This window comes from Nematolebias whitei, chromosome 9 (genome assembly GCF_014905685.2).
Source record: "Nematolebias whitei isolate Nwh7 chromosome 9, NemWhi1, whole genome shotgun sequence".
NCBI classification, from domain to species: domain Eukaryota; kingdom Metazoa; phylum Chordata; class Actinopteri; order Cyprinodontiformes; family Rivulidae; genus Nematolebias; species Nematolebias whitei.
In genome coordinates, this window is record NC_056506.1 from 11,243,956 (window position 1) to 11,261,462 (window position 17,507).

Here is a 17,507-nt window from a genome sequence, read left to right on the forward strand (position 1 = left end):
GATTGGTAACTCTAAATTGTCCCTAGGTGTGAGTGAGAGAGTGAATGGTTGTTTGTCTCGTTTGTCTCTGTGTGGCCCTGTGATGGACTTGTGACCCGTCCAGGGTGTACCCCGCCCCTCGCACAGTGATTGCTGGACATGGGCACCAGCGACCCCCGTGACCCAAAAATGGAATAAGCGGGTAAAGAAAATGGATGGATGGATGGATGGATAATGATAATAGAAAAGAGAGTGTTCTTTCAATTGATCAGTGCAGGACACTTAAAAAGTCTTCTGGGTGGACTTGATTTGTGTTTCTGGACTCAAATCAATGAAATACAGTTCTTGTTCCGAATCCTGCTCCTGCCACGGCTCAAGCAGCTGGTAACCGTTCATGCTTTCATTGTGGATCTTCTAACCACCTTGCTAACAAACCTTCATGGCCTGCTGTTAAAGTGACCTGCAACAAGTCCTTTGGGAACGTGCTCAGGTCTGTGAACACGAACAGTGTCACCCACTTTGATTGTTGATGTTTTAGCTCACATTTTCTTGTCTGTAGATTCCTTCATTTTATTCTGCTTTTGTTTCACCCTCTTTTTGATTTGGGTGTGTGTTTTGCTTTTCAGTGCTTTTTAGTTGAAGACCACGAGGAGGGAAACGTGTCAGGAGACAGAGGGAGAAGAGGAAAGTGAAGAATGTAGGACTAATGTTTGCAACTCTAAATGTGCTAACAATGACAGGCAAATGTAAAGAGCTGGCTGACATGATGCAGAGAAGGAAGGTAGATGTTTTATGTGTCCAAGAGACCAAGTGGAAGGGCAGCAAGGCTCGCAGCATTGGGGCAGGGTTCAAACTGTTTTAGCATGGTGTGGATAGAAAGAGAAATGGAGTAGGGGTGGTCCTAAAGGAGTAGTTGGCAAAGAATGTAGTAGAGGTGAAGAAAGTGTCAGATAGGGTGATGTGCCTGAAGGTAGAAGTAGAAGGCTTGATGCTAAACATTGTCAGTAGTTATGCTCCACAGGTTGGATGTTATGGGGACAAGAGATACATTTTGGAAGGATCTGGATGAAGTGATAGAGAGTATTCCCAGGGAGGAAAGAGTGGTGATTAGAGCAGACCCGAATGGACATGGTGAAGGAAACAGAAGGGATGAGGAAGTGATGGGTAGATTTGGTGTCAAGTAAAGAAACCAGGAAGGACAGATGGTGGTGGATTTTGCCAAGAGAATGGAAATAGCTGTAGTCAATACCTATTTCCAAAAGAGGGAGGAACATAGAGTGACCTATAAGAGTTGAGGAAGGAGTACGCAGGTCGACTACATTCTGTGTAGAAGAGGAAACCTGAGGGAGATGGGGACTGTAAGGTTGTGGCAGGGAAGAGTATGGCCAGACAGCATAGGATGATTGTGTGTAGAATGACTGTTGTTGTGAAGAAGAGAAAAATGGTAAAATCAGAGAAGAAGACTGGTGAAAGATGAAGAAGGAAGAATGTTGAGAAATTCAGAGAGAAGCTGTTAAAGGCTCTGGGTGGTAAGAAAGAGCTTCCAAATGACTGGGCAACAGCAACAGTAATTAGAGAGACAGGTAGGAAGGTACTTGGTGTGTTATCTGGACAGAGAATGGATGATAAGGAAACCTGGTGGTGGAATAGTGAAGTGCAGGATGCTGTTCAAAGAAAGAGGTTAGCCAAGAAGAATTATGACAGTTAGAGGACTGAAGAGAGGAGACAGGAATAAAAGAAGATGGGACGTAGAGCAAAGAGGGAAGTGGCTAAGGCAAAGCATAGGGTGTATGATGAGTTGTATGGGAGACTGGACACTAAAGAGGGCTAGAAGGACTTGTACCAATTGGTAAGACAGGGGGATCAGGCTGGAAAGGATGTGCAGCAGGTTAGGAGTGAGGAGAGTGTGACGGGAAGATGGAAGGAGTACTTTGAGGAGCTAATGAATGAAAGAGAAAAAGAGTCATAGAAACTGTGGACCAGGATGTGGGAAAGATTAGTGAGGGTGAAGTCCGGAAAGCTCAGAAAAGAATGAAGAAGGGGAAGGCAGTAGGACCTGATGACATACCAGTGGAGGTTTGGAAATGTCTTGGAGAGATGGTAGTGAGGTTTTTGACTCAAATATTCAATGGCATATTTAAGGGTGAAAAATGTCTGAGGAATTGAGAAGAAATGTGCTGGTGCCCATTTTTAAGGACAAGGGTGATGTACAGATAAGGCCGGAGTGGGACTCAGTTTCAGCCCTTGAGTTTCAGTCTCAGACTGGCCCACTTTAGATCACAACCTATTATTAATAAGGTCATGTATTTATAACCTTACATCAGGGGGATTTATAGAATATGCCCTTTAGGGGAATGTCTTCCCCCAGAAAATTCTGAATAAAGTAGATGCCATTTCCTGCATTCTGGTGTATTTTAACAGGCTGTTTAACATGTGGTTTTACCTATACAAGTAACACTTGATTCAATATGATGCCAGTGTCTCACTGGCTGCAGGACTCTTGTCTACATCTCAACATTAAAAAAAAAAACATCTGTATGTTTTTCTCTCGGCTGCCAGCAGATAATGAGCAACCATCTATGTCAGTCAATGGCGAGACATTAGAAGTGGTTGAACAATGTAAATTCCTTGGAGTAATTTTTGATTCCAATCTAAATTTCAAGCAGCATATAAAGAGAATTTCATTTATAATTAAACTAAATCTGTCAAACTTCAAAAACATATAAGACCTTCTCTGACAATAAAATCAGCAAAGGCTTAAGCCCCCAGTATACTGCAGCGTAGGTCCGTACGCGTGTACTGTACGCAGAGGGTTCAGACTTCAGACTCCAGCGTACACCCTGAGCAGCTGCAGAGCAGCTTCACAGACAAGGGGCGTCTACCTTTGGGACAAATTGAGGTCGCCGATTGGTCATTTGCTGACACGCCTACTGGATTGATTGACAGGTCGAGAAGAAAAAAAAAACGAGCGCTGGCAGACACAGCCACAGTGGTTTTCTGTTTTTATATGTTGTTAATAAAAATATATATAAAAAAATAAAAAAATAAAAAACAGGGAAGGCTAGCTCTGCAGCCCACACATCAGACCAGCCCACCAGGAAATCTCCAGACCCTCCCGCAGCCATGTTGGACCTGAGTTTAATTCGCTCGTGACAAATTCCTTCATTTCTCACCATTTCAGTCATTGCATCAACGGAGGAGGAAGAGATCACTGCCTCTTGGCAAAAAAAAAAAAAAAAAAAGAAAAGGCTGGAATGAAGAAAGGGAATTTAATACATTGGTGTCACATAAAACAGTCCGTCGCCAGGCAATTTATTGTGCGACACCACGTACGCGTATGCGGTCGTAAAAATTGAGCTTTGCACGGACATGCCCTGGGGGGTACGCTCGTACCTCTGCGTATGTACGTGCATACCTCTGCATATGGACGTATGCAGGAGTATACTGGGGGTTTTACATGCATGCCATGATCTTCAGCCATACCGCCTATTGTTATACTACATGGGCTCACACTTGAGAGGCCATTTCGAAGCTGTTAAAGTCTCTTTTTAAGAAAGCACCAAAATTTTTTGACAAAAGCTTTTACAGTATCAATATTGTAACATCATAATTAAGTACGTACAACATTCTGGATTTTGATAGCTATCAGATTTTTATGGATGCTTGCCTGATTTTTTAAGTTTTCAATGGACTTGCTCCTCCTCCTTTAATGTATTTTCTAAGAGAAAAAAAACAAGTAATACAGTAAACACAATGGCGTTGAGGTGACCAGAGGAGATTGTAATGTACAGCAATGCAGGACTAAATTTGTCCATATGGTGGTGTCCATCAGAGGCACACAGTCAAGGAACATACTGCCAGTTTTTATCAGGAACTGTGACACCTACTCCAGCTTTAAAAACTCTTTGAAACTTTGGCTGAAAACTAATCAGAGGTGCACGCATGTGTAGATTACTTTGTCTATTTTTTTATGGCATCATATCTTTATTATAATTTCATGTTGTATTATGTGTTATATAGGTGATGTTTGTATTATTCTCTGCTCTTTGTTTTAGGGGATGATTTTTTTGTTCTTACCTGCCTTAGGATAATGGATGAAAATTAGCTGTTGTGCTAACTAATATTTACATTGATGCTTACCGCTGACATGCTGATTAATATGCATTGTATTAATTTAAATAAATGAAAATGAAATAACTATTTTAGAGTTAATGGCAGAACAAGAAGTAGCCTGACCAACAGCTCTCCTTGTGTGAATAGAACACGCTCCGCTTCTCTCATGCATCCTAGCCACAGTCTAAGAAACACAGTGTGTCCCAAGTTAAGTTTTAGAGGAAAAACCACTAGCCAATATGAAACAATAATAATAATCACTCCTTACCAATAGCCTTGCATAAAGCAATATGATCATCATCCATCGTGTTTATTAGAAGCTTAAAATACCTAATTAAAACTCCAGTAGTGGGCTAGGCAGGGCTTAATTTGTAAACCAATCTATGCCGGAACGCAAATAGCGGGCAGACAGGTTGAGTGGGTGGGGGGTGTCCTGGGGGAATGCACATGATCACAAGAGAAGAACCTGATAAGTTGTTTAATGACATAAAATATATTTTGTTAGCAAAGAATAGTCTTAACATTTATTAAACATTACTTCTGTATTTACAAAACCAAAAAAACATCAAAATTGTGCTTTGACAAATGCATCAATAAAACTAAAAAGTGATGACAACGTAAAAGAAGAAAAGAGGGGGCAAGTATCACTCTTGCTTTGAGTTTATAGTTTATACTCTTTGTCGCATGCATGCTGTGGGTGACAAGCGTCCAGAGTGTCATAAAAACAGCAGCTGAGGTGTCAGAGTTATTTATCGTCTCAGCAGCAGAGCAGAGCGACATAGTTCAAGCATGGCTCCCCAAACGACAAGGCAGTCATATTTGTACATAACTTTATTTTTAGTAAGTCTGAGAGTTGCCGGATTCGAGCAAACAGTTGCTGGAACGCACCTGACAAAATCAGATATAAAATATTATATTATAATATAATATAATTATATATATAATATATATATTATATACTGTATAATTCCTTCCTCCGGGCGGGCGGAGGGAGGAACTGCAAGGATGGGGGGCACAAGGAAACACTAGGACAAGAAACCAAAAACTGATTGGACGAGGCCTGAGAACTAAACACAAAAACTAAGCACAAGGAAATATAACAAGTTCAGGTGGGTGCCCAAGAGGCCATCCAAGACATGGAACAGACTCAGGGGTGCAGCCGGGAGACCGTCCATCATTGGGTGGGGGCTCTGGTGGGCGATCCAGAGAAGAGACCACCGAAGAAACCATAGCTGCCAACACCAGAACTGTGGCTGAAGTCGTGAGCACCAGAGCTGCCGCTGGAGACGAGGACGCAGGAGCTGCCGCTGGAGACGAGGGCGCAGGAGCTGCCGCTGGAGACGAGGGCGCAGGAGCTGCCGCTGGAGATGAGGGCGCAGGAGCTGCCGCTGGAGATGAGGGAGCAGGAGCCGCTGCTGGAGACGAGGGCACAGGAGCCGCCGCTAGAGACGAGGGCGCAGGGGCCGCCGCTGGAGTTGGGAGCGCAAGGGACGTGTGACGCTCCGAGAACATGGACTCGTCAGGACACAGGGAACGTGTGCTGGGGGTCAGTGGACCAGCGGATTATATTCAGCACTCGTTGCTCCTCCAGCACCATATTGAGGAGCTTTGCCATCTTCGGGTACTGGATTAGTCCTGGAAGGTGAAGGAACTCACCCAAGACATCCTGGGTTGCGACCCATCTTGCCTGCAGGTCGATGAGGGTGCATACAGTGCGAAACAGTGCCCATGAAACACTGTGGAGCCGCTGCTCATCCTCCAGGGTGAGCACAGCCAAGGACGGGCAGCCTGTTGGGTTTTTGTATGGTCCTGGCATTCTGTAACAATCTGGTGTGGTTCAGACCCAAAGATGCAGGCAGTACGACAACTCGGCAGGTAAAATAATATTGTTTTAATATAAAGAACACAAAATAGCTGACAGGGCAGCAAACTTACATACGCAAGGATCACTGGGAACCCAGGAGGCAAGACGTAACAGGAGACATTGCCAGGACAATCATAAACACAAGGACACAGGCTTATATACACAAATACACAGGGAGACAATCACAAACACCTGGATGACACAAGGGTGGAAACAATCAAGCCAATTAACAGGGAGACCAGGGAGTGTAGGGATGGGATCTGCCACAAGGGAGCACCATCCTTACAGAGATGAAGTTAATTTACTAAGTCCTGGCTGATTAGGTTCTGCTCCACTGCGGAATCAACCAAGGCCTGAATAGGATTATTAAGATAACTTTGTTAGTACAAATGATCATAGGTAACCAGAAGTGTATACTAGCAAAATTAACTGCTTTACCCACAAGTATTTCCTGATCTACTGAAGGGCTTTGGCTTTTAACAGGGATACACAGTATAATTGGCAATTAAATTACCCCATTTACCACAGTATAGGCACTCCTTAGCTGACAACCATTGTTGTTGCTCCTCCAGTGGTAACCATGTATTGCTTAGTTGCATGGGGTCCAGTTCCTGTTTTGAGACTGTGGGGGCTGAAGCTTGAACTGGTGGAATTGGAAGTAGCAAAAACTGCAAGATGATTGTTCTAGGCGAATTGTAGTCCTTTTTCCTTATTCCTTCAGGATTTTCAATCTGTACCGCCAATTTAATGGCATCATCTAGTGTTTCTGGATCCTCCTTTGTAGCCAATTGATCCTTTAGCCATTCAGATAACAAATGAATGAATGCTCCTTTGAGTGCTTTATTGCCCAAACCAGTCTCCTCCACCATGACACGGAAGGAGATTGAGTGTTCTGCCACAGGTTGTTTACTCCAGAGCTCTTCAATTAACCACAGCTGTGGCAAAAACCTTGATAAGCAGGGACAGCATAAAAGTTGATGTCAAACCACTGACTTATGCTTGAGTGTTGGTTCACGCACGGTGAAGTCACCTAAGGTCAAACAAGCATTTATCTTTACTATAAGATAAAGTCTAACGTGAATATTCTTTGGTGTGTTTTTTAGCCACCCGCCATGAAACGTACCTTCTAGTGTTGCAAGTACCTCAAATATTTGTTCTTCAGAGACTCAGGTCGTTTTCACACCAGATAGTCCGGTAGACTCAATTCGGTTCGGGACCAATATTCATAACTGTTTGTTTACATTTGAGCTGGTGCATTTGCATTCACACTGCACTGTGCAGTCGAGTCAACCTGTTGAACCAACCTATTACCCCGCTCGCCTGTGGGAGCGCTGCACCAAGAATTACTGAAAGAAATGACACAAAAATCTCTGAGTAAACGTCTTCTTCTTCTTCTGGAAATAAAAATAAAAACGAAGTGGCATCAAGTTTTAGCAAGTTTAGGAGTTATATTTTGTCATTTTTCAAAAATGGACTTAGCAGAAGCAGAAGATAAGACAGAAGACCATGGAGAATATTGTTTTTCCAAACAAGGTAGCTGCCGGCTCCATATAAGGTAAGAGAAATGCGTGTTTGTTTGTCCTGTGGAGCGGGGCCCGGTCTGTTTGCATGCACACTGCACTCGAACCGCGCTGGAGTTCTCTTCTACCGGACCGAGACCTAGGTTTTAGCCCGGGCCAGAGTTCGCCTTTCTGTTCCATGACAGAGTTCGATGGCGAGTTCACACCGCTCCAAACGAACCGGACTTTCTAGGAAAACGAGCTAGAGTTTGATTAAAGCGGACTAAACAGGGCTGGTGTGAATGCACCCTCAGTGTCCATTGCCTGGGACCATTTAACTTCATCCTCTTGATGTGAAAGCGTTTGGACAAATAATAACAATAATAATAATAATAATAAATATATTGTCATCATTGTATGTTCCCATACAATGTCGAAATTGGCTCTCTGCATTTAAGCCATCCACCACCAGGTGGTGCAGTGGGCAGCTATTGAAAGAGTCCAGGGAGCATTTGGGTATAGGGTGTGATGCTCAGAGACACTACGAGATGTCCATTGACTGGAGATCGAACCTGGGACTTTCGGATACTGAGTCGGCTGCCCTGCCTCGGCCCCATCTCAACTGGCCTTATCCACTCTCTCTGAACTATACTGCTGCTCTTTAACTAAAAGACACACCTTGAGATAAATTTCTTGTGAAACCTTGGAAATAATGTGAATCTCCACACCTCTTCATTCAAGCCTGAAAAGGATAAACTGAAACAGTAAGCATTAGTATTCTCAGTTAATGAATAAAGAAGATTTCTAATGATTACAAGATACCCTATCTTCTCCTCAGATCACTCCATGTTAAGCACCCTTCCCTTGACCTTTTATGTCTTGTGTCAGTGAATCCATTCAGTCTTCGGAAAACCAAACTCTGTTTAAACAAACCTAGCTATTTAGCAAAAATGACAGAACACTTAAGCCAAAACCTAGGGTCACAGTTTCTCCAAAGCTGAGAAGATCCATCACACTCTGGTTACTGGAAATACAAGGATTGAAAAACACAATGCGGCCCTTCAGAAAATTATATCTCAGCAACAAATGGCCAGAGCAAACATGGAAGAACTTGGAGGCATGACATACACACTAAAACAGCATCTACCCTCGTTATTACACTTACCTCCCCTAGAATCTCCAAAACCGAAGCTCACCTCCTAAGTTTCCGGGTCATTGGCCACCCTGACCACCATACCCAATACTGAAAGTCTGAAGGATTTAACCATTTATCCACTCACTGGCTTGTCATGATGGAGAAACAACCCTTTTGGGAGGATTTCTCCTGCAGTACAAAACATCCTTCTCTCGTACTCTGGTGGCTTACTTATCTGATTGTGCTTAGATTATATTTATCTTTAGTGTACTAAAGAGGCAAGCTCTTAAATGGGCCAAGGTTCATATGAATTCTCCTCCTATAGAACAGTTGTCATACCTAGTTACTGCATGAATTTAAGAAAGTTTTTGATCATCCCCAATATCAGTAAGAGGCAGCCAAGCAAGTACTGTCACTAAGTCAGAGAAAGCCTGCTTTCAGTTTTAAGCTTCTGTTTTAATGATATTATGTTTTAGTTATCCAGTTATCAGGCTCCCCTCTTGTGGAACCAACTTACAATTTTTCTCCGTGAGGCTAACACATTGTCCAGTTTTAAGACTAGTCTTAAGACTTTGCTTTTTGCTAAATCCTATAGTTAGGGTCAGCTTGGTTTTCCTGAGCTGTCCCTTAGTTGTGCTGCTATAGGCTTAGATTGCTGGAGGACAAACTGATCACATTTTTTCACTTTGCTACTGTCCTTACTTACTCTGCTCAACCCGTTTTGTATTTGTAATTATTTTTTCTATCCTTGACATGTGTTTTTGTCTTTCAGGTACACCTGCACCTATATCTGGACCTGCCATTCTGTGTTTGTTTGTCTCTCCTTTCTGTCCTCTCAAACCCAGCCGGTCAAAGCAGATGACCACTTGTCCTGAGCCTGGTTCTGCTAGAGGTTTCTTCCTTTTAAAAAGGAGTTTTTCCTTTCCACTGTTACCCTTGTGCTTGCTCAGGATGGGAGACTGCAACAAAGTGAAGAGTCAACGTGTCTACTGGCTTCCTTAGACAGAGAACTATACTAACTGGCTTTTCTATTTATGTGAACTTTGCTGTGATTTGGTGCTATATAAATAAACTGAATTGAATTGCTACTATTTTGTTAATTTTAGCTCCTGTAATGCTTATTTTCAATTTCACAACTTTTTAAAAAGTTCAACAAACGTTATCAAAGTCATTCAGCGCTCAGGTGATATTTATACAGGAAATGCCGTTTCACTCATGTAATTGGTTTAAAACATCATGTATGGAATATGTTCTTCTATTAAAAATACATTTGCATTCAAAGTGAAGAAAAAGACATGAGTATTGAAATGTGGCTTACCTGTTTGTGTTCCAGGAGGAGGGTCAGTGTTGAAATCTACTCCATTATTCTTAGTGCCACATAAAAAAGAAATAAATGATTATTCATCAGTTGGTGCCATGAGGTGTGAAACACAACACTAAACAAAACTACAACAAAACAGTCAATGTAGAACAGCAACAAACAACAAAGGCCCAGTTCACACCAGATACAATATGGCTACACTCCACCACCAGCTAGAAACGATTAAACTAAATTTGAAAACTTTCACTTCACCCTCATCATGCTATGTGCATCAGCAGCATGTTCACATGATGACACTAACATGTGCAGCCACAGTCTTAACCAGCCGCAGCCCCAGGAACCACACTGGCATGGCCGTGTTTAACTATGCCAGGGTGCACCCAAACATTACACTAATGAGTGCTAACAAACAGAACAAGTGCTAGATCAATGCCCCCTGTCACTTAGGGATTTAAATAGTGGATGCTTATTGTTTTCAAGATGAGTGTAATATATTCTGGACTGGAATTAAACAGAGAATGCAAAACAATGCTTTTTGTGCAATATATGCAAGTGGGTAGGGGCTACACTGTGAAGAAGAATAGAGGGAGTTTTTATTTTTTTGTGTGCTTTTTTCATTCATTCATTCAACCTTTATTTAGACAGGTAAATCCCATTGAGCCTCGAGGACTCATCTGCAAAAGAGACCGGATTTTGCAGACTGATAGATCCTGGCGAGTGGAGGGATCAATTTCATCCACAACCAGGCACAATGGCGAAGCCTGTGGGTGGCCAATGGTAGCCTTGGTCACCACATATTAATATTTGGCCACCCCTTGTAATTTGAGGAAGCTATACTTTGAAACAATATAAAAACTAGAAAGCATAGCTTCTTCAAATGATCGAGGTGGCTAGTTTACATATAATATATACTGGTAAGTATATTTGGTGGTGACTGTCTCTTAGAAATAAAAACAACACTGCCTGCAGGTGACCTGTGTGTGTGTGTGTGCGCGCGCGTACCTGCAGTAAGGCCTGGAGTCTAGAAGGTTCCCAGTCTCTCAGATAAAACAAACAATCTCTGGGATGATGAGCATGTAGTCCTGACACACTGCACTCGTCCACGGTACAGGTCTGAGGACAAGAGGAGACATGTCCCATGATCAGCTCTGTCAAAGTCAGAGTCAGAGTTTCTTTATTTGTCATTCGCACAACATGTGGTACATGTGGTGGAATGAAATTGTGTACACAGGGTCTCATTTACATTCAACAATAAAATGTAAAAAGAAAAACAGTAATAAAATCTAAGATATGAACTAAAAAAACGTTAACTAAAAATATGCTAAGCACTAATAGCATAAAAACAATACGCTGAACAGCAGCATTAACATGAGTATGTGTGAGCAGATGAGTATGAATGAACACAGCAACATGAAATAAATCAGCAGCAACATGATGTGATTTTTCACAGTGATTATCCTGGTTAGAGATTCATGAGTCTAACAGCCTCAGGGTAGAAGCTGTTCCTCAGTCTAGTGGTTCTACACTTAATGCTCCCCAACCTCCTTCCTGAGGGGAGCGGGGCAAAAAGTGTGTGTGCTGGGTGAGTGGGGTCCTTCATGATACAGGTGGCCCTCTTCCTGCATCTGGAGGTGTAGATGTCTGTGATGGTGGGGAGGCTGAGTCCAGCAGACTTTTGTGCAGCCTTCACCACTTTCTGCAAAGCTTTTTTTTTTGCAGCTGTGCAGCCTCCATGCCACACGTTGATGCTGGAGCACAGGATGCTCTCCACTGCACACCTATAGAAGAAAGTGAGGACTGAACTTCCCAGAACAGCTAGCCTCAGCCGCCTGAGGAAGTAGAGTCTCCGATGAGCTTTTTTGATCATTCAGGTGCACACCCAAGTACTTGTAGCTGGAGACCACTTCCACTACAGATCCTCCTATGTTCAGGGCAGGGTAGGTGTGTTTGTTCTTTCTGAAGTCCACGACCATCTCCTTTGTCTTCTTCACATTGATGTGAAGGTTGGTCTCCTTGCACCAGCTCTCCAGGTGTTCCACCTTCTGCATGTAGCTGGACTCATCATTGTTTGTGATGCATCCCACCACCGCTTTGGTCAATTGTCAACTGTGAAACTCCTGTTTCCCACCAAAACCCCCATTGAAACAATGCCAGCTCACCCACGACTCAAAATAATTAAATAAAAAAATGTGCTCTAAATATATAAATAAATATATATAAGCTCTTAAGCCTCCTTGGTAAGGTCTATTTGGGGATTCTGGAGAGGAGGGTCCATCGGATATTTGAACCTTGGATTCAGGAGGAGCAGTGCGGTTTTCGTCCTGGTCGTGGAATACTGAACCAGCTCTACACTCTCAACAGGGTCCTGGAGGGTGCGTGGGAGTTTGCCCAACCAGTCTACATGTGCTTTGCGGACTTGGAGAAGGCATTCGACCGCGTCCCTCAGGGAATCCTGTGGGGGGTACTCTGGGAGTATGGGGTACCAGGCCCTTTGATACGGGCTGTTATGTCCCTGTATGACCGGTGTCTGAGCTTGGTCCGCATTGCCAGCAGTAAGTCGGGCTCGTTCCCTGTGAGAGTTGGACTCCACCAAGGTTGCCCTTTGTCACCGATTCGGTTCATAACTTTTATGGACAGAATTTCTAGGTGCAGCCAAGGTGTTGAGGGGATCCATTTTTGTGACCTTAGGATTACTTCTCTGTTTTCTGTAGATGATGTGGACCTATTGACTTCATCAGGTCGTGATCTACAGCTTTCGCTGGAGCGGTTTGCAGCCGAGTGTGACGCGGCCAGGATGAGGATCAGTTCATCCAAATCCGAAGCCATGGTCTTGAGCCAGAAAAGGGTAGAGTGCCCTCTCGGGGTCGGGGAGGATGTCCTGCCCCACGTGGAGGAGTTTAAGTATCTCGGGATCTTGTTCACAAATAAGGGAAAAATGGAGCGTGAGATCGATAAGCGGATAGGTGCAGCATCGACAGTGAAGCAGGCGCTGTATCGGTCTGTTGGGGTGAAGAGAGAGCTGAGTAAAAAGATGAACCTCTCAATTTACCGATCGATCTACGTTCCTACCCTCATCTATGGTCATGAGCTTTGTGTTGTGACTGAAAGAACGAGATCACGGATACAGGTGGGCGAAATGAGTTTTCTCCACAGGGTGTCTCTCCCTTAGAGATAAGGTGAGAAGCTCGGTCATCTGGGAGGGACTCAGAGTAGAGCCGCTGCTTCTCCACATCGAGAGGAGCCAGTTGATGTGGCTTGGGCATCTGGTTAGGATGCCTTCTGGACGCTTCCCTGGTGAGATGTTCCGGGCACGTCTCACTGGGAGGAGAGCCAGTGGACGACCCAGGACACGCTAGAGGGACTATATTTCTCGGCTGGCCTGGGATTGCTTGGGATTCCCCTGGAGGAGCTGGCCCAAGTGGCTAGGGAGAGGGAAGTCTGGGTCTCCCTACTTATGCTGCTACCCCCGCTACCCGTTAATCTAAAGGACTGTTTCCCAAGCTTTTACCAGCATGTGGGCATACCAACACATGGAAACAATATGCTGAACCGTGTTTACACAAACATAAAAGATGCATACAAAGCCGAACGCCGCCCCCACTTAGGACTGTCAGACCACATCTCAATCTTCTTGGCCACTGCTTACCTCCCCCCACTGAGACGCTCTAGACCAGTACAAAAGAAAGTTAAATGTTGGATCCAGGACAGTGGCCCTATACTGAGAGATTGTTTTGAATGAATAGACTGGTAGGTTTTCAGAGAAGCTGCTGAAAATGGAGGATCGCTTGATCTGGACCAATACACATCCTCAGTTCTGGGTTGCATTAGTACATGTATCTAAAAAAGTTAAATCTGGTCCTCTGGACATTCAAAAAAACAAAACAAAGCAAATCAACAAAAAAATGTAGAAACGTTTCGTCTCTCATCCGAGAGACTTCCTCAGTCTGAGGTGCTGTATTCAGCTCAGTCTCTTAAATAGCACCTTCTCAGAGTGGATCAACCAGTTTTGCTGCTGACAACCAAAACCAGCTGATCACATGCTCAAGAAAGACCATCAGCCTAACAATGGATCATTAGCACACTGATGGCTGTTTACTGTTCACAGAGGGCTGAGTGATACTAGCAATCACAGCATTGTAAGAGGGGGACAATTGAACACGTAGGCCTCCACCCCTGTTTAACGATGGACGATTTCTTTTCACAAAGATGGCCTCCTTTACTCCTCTCTCAAACCATCGTTCCTCTCTGTCCAGGATGTGAACATCTTCATCCCTGAAAGAGTGACCGCTGGCCTGGAGATGAGTGTAGACCGCAGAGTCCTGGCCTGATGATGTTGATCTTCTGTGCTGGGCCATCCTTTTGGCCAGTGGCTGTTTTGTTTCCCTGAAGTAAGACTGATCACAGCCCTCCTGACACTGAACAGCATACACAACATTGCTCTGTTTGTGCTGGGGGACTGGATCTTTGGGATGAACCAGTCTTTGCCGTAATGTATTTTGGGGTTTAAAAGCCACTGGGACGTTATGTTTAGAAAAGAAACGTCTCAGTTTCTCTGATACTCCTTCAACATGCCATCATTTTTTGAATGTCCAGAGGACCAGATTCAACTTTTTTAGATTTTTCTACCTGGATTATTGAGCATGCATCAGGATATTAGTACATGTACTGACACCGTCTCTTCCATCAGATATGTTAAAAGCTACCCGAACAGAAAACCTTGGCTGAATGCAGAGGTGCGCACCCTGCTGGCAGCCAGGAACATTGCCTTCAGGTCTGGAAACTCAGAGGAGCTGAGTAGGACAAGGAAATGGTAAATAGTAAATGTTAAATGGATTGTACTTATATAGCGCCTTTCTATCTTATTTCAAGATACTCAAAGTGCTTTACAGCGCTTTAGCACTCTACTAGATCTCTACAAAGCTAATTGAACAAATCATTCTAATGAGACTAATCATTGCTTTATCACATTCATATACTAATGGGACACACATTAGAGGCAATGAGGGGTTCAGTGTCTTGCCCAGGGATACTTCAGCATGTGATTGCTGGTGGATTCGAATCCCCAAGTCTCGCATTGGAGGACAACTGCTCTAACCACTCAGCCACAGCCACCCCCGCCGGAAAGAGCTGGTTGCTGGTATTAAGAAGGCCAAGGCCACATATGCACAGAGGATTGAGGGTCAATTCACCTCACAAGACCCTCAGAGTATGTGGAGGGGCATTAAGTGCATAAGAGATTATAAAGGAAGGAGTGAACAATGCCTCAAAGACCCATCTCTGCCTGATGCCCTGAACAAGTTCTATGCACAGTTCGAAGACCCGAACAGACCACCCAGCACCAGACTCACCTCACCACCGAATGAAGAGCATCTCAGCATGACCTCAGCTGAAGTAAGGAGTACCTTCAGGAGGATTGATCCGCACAAGGCAACTGGCCCCGACAACATCCCCAGAAAAGTGTTGAAAGAATGTGCCGATCAGCTCTGCGAGGTGCTGGCAGACATCTTTAACACCTCACTTACGCTGGAGACAGTTCCTACCTGCCTGAAGACTGCCACCATCATCCCAGTCCCAAAAAGCTCTACAGTGACTGGTCTGAATGACTATCGGCCAGTGGCCCTCAACCAGATAGTCGCTAAATGCTTCGAAAAACTGGTCATGACCCATATCAAAACAACCATTAACATCAACGAGCACCCTCATCAGTATGCATACCATGAGAACCGATCAACAGAGGATGCCATCTCCTCTGTGGTCCACACTGCGCTCAACCACCTGGAGCAGAAGGACTCCTACATCTGTATGCTCTTTGTGGACTTAACATCTGCCTTCAACACCATGATCCCCCAAACCCTGATGGACACTAGGACTAAGCCACTCCATTTGCAACTGGGTCTTAGACTTCTTAACAAACAGACCACAGTTAGTGAGGATCCACAACTTCTTTTCTTCCACCATAACCCTCAGCACTGGCTCTCCTCAAGGATGTGTGTTGAGCCCTCTCCTGTTTACTCTGCTCATGTATGATTGTGCAGCTACCTATCCAGGCTGTCACATTGCAAAGTTTGTAGATAATACAGCAGTGGTGGGAAGCATCATAAACAACGATGAGTCCAGCTACAGGCAGGAGGTGGAACACCTGGAGAGCTGGTGCAAAGAGAATAACCTTCACATCAATGTGAAGAAGACAAAGGAGATGATTGTGGATTTCAGAAGGAACAAACACATCTACACCCCCTTGAACATAAGAGTATCTGCGGCGGAAGTGATCTCCAGCTACAAGTACTTGGGTATGCACCTGAATGATAACCTCAGCTGGGGCAACAACACTACCAGCCTGATCAAGAAAGCTCATCAGAAACTCTACTTCCTCAGGCGGCTGAGACGAGCGTGTCTGGGAAGCTCAGTCCTCACCTCCTTCTATAGGTGTTCAGTGGAGAGCATCCTGTGCTCCAGCATCAACGTGTGGCATGGAGGCTGCACAGCTGCAGAAAGAAATGCTTTGCAGAGAGTGGTGAAGGCTACACAGAAGACTGTTGGAGTCAGTCTCCCCACCATCACAGACATTTACACCTCCAGATGCAGGAAGAGGGCCACCTGTATCATGAAGGACCCCACTCACCCAGCACACATACTTTTTGCCCCACTCCCCTCAGGAAGGAGGTTGAGGAGCATTAAGTGTAGAACCACTAGACTGAGGAACAGCTTCTACCCTGAGGCTGTTAGACTCATGAATCTCTAAATCTTTAACCACAATATTCACTGTGAAAAATCACATCATGTTGCTGCTGATCTGCTTCATGTTGCTGCTGATCTGTTTCATGTTGATGTGTTCATGCGTGCTCATTTGTTCATGCGGACTCATGCTCATGTTTGTGCTGTTGTTTGACGTAATGTTTTTATGCCATTAGTGCTTAGTGCAGCACTTTGGTGTGCGCTGTTTTAAGTGCTCTATAAATAAAATGGTATGGTATGGTATGGCATAGTGTATTTTTAATTGATGTTTTTCTTAGTTCATATCTTAGATGTTATAATTGTTTTTCTTTTACATTTTATTGCTGGATGTAACAGCAACCTGTGTAACCTGTGTACATAATTTCGCTCCACCACATGCACCACAAGCCAAATGACAATAAAGAATCTCTGATTCTCTGACTCTTACTCCGACTCTGACCCGACCCCGGATAAGCAGAAGAGAATGGATGGATGGATATAAATAATACAAATCTTATTAAAATAAACACACTTCACCAGAACAAAAAAAAAATCATTAAATGTCAATTATTGAACATCAGATCTCTTTCCTCTTATCCAATGATATGATAAATGATCATCATATTGATTTATTCTGTCTGACAGAAACTTGGCTACAACAGGAGGATTTTGTTAGTATAAATTAATCCACTCCTGTTAGTTATTTAAATTTTCATGTTTCTAGAACAACCAGTTGAGGTAGAGGAGAGTAGCTGCTGTTTTCAGTAAGGATTATTGATTAATGCTAAACCAATTACAGGTCCTTCTAAAAAAATTAGCATATTGTGATAAAGGTCATTATTTTCCATAATGTAATGATAAAAATGAAACTTTCATATATTT

The 17,507-nt window shown here is 43.7% G+C and overlaps 1 long non-coding RNA gene across 1 annotated transcript in view; it reads right to left on the reverse strand.

Annotated features, from left to right (window-relative positions):
* LOC119414949 overlaps window positions 1-9,959 on the reverse strand; it is a 22,565-nt gene extending 12,606 nt beyond the window's left edge. Inside the window, exon 1 of the long non-coding RNA XR_005187027.1 lies at window positions 9,909-9,959. This is a non-coding gene — a long non-coding RNA (uncharacterized LOC119414949). The remainder of the gene's footprint in view (window positions 1-9,908) is intronic.
* Between the last annotated feature and the right edge of the window lie 7,548 nt (window positions 9,960-17,507).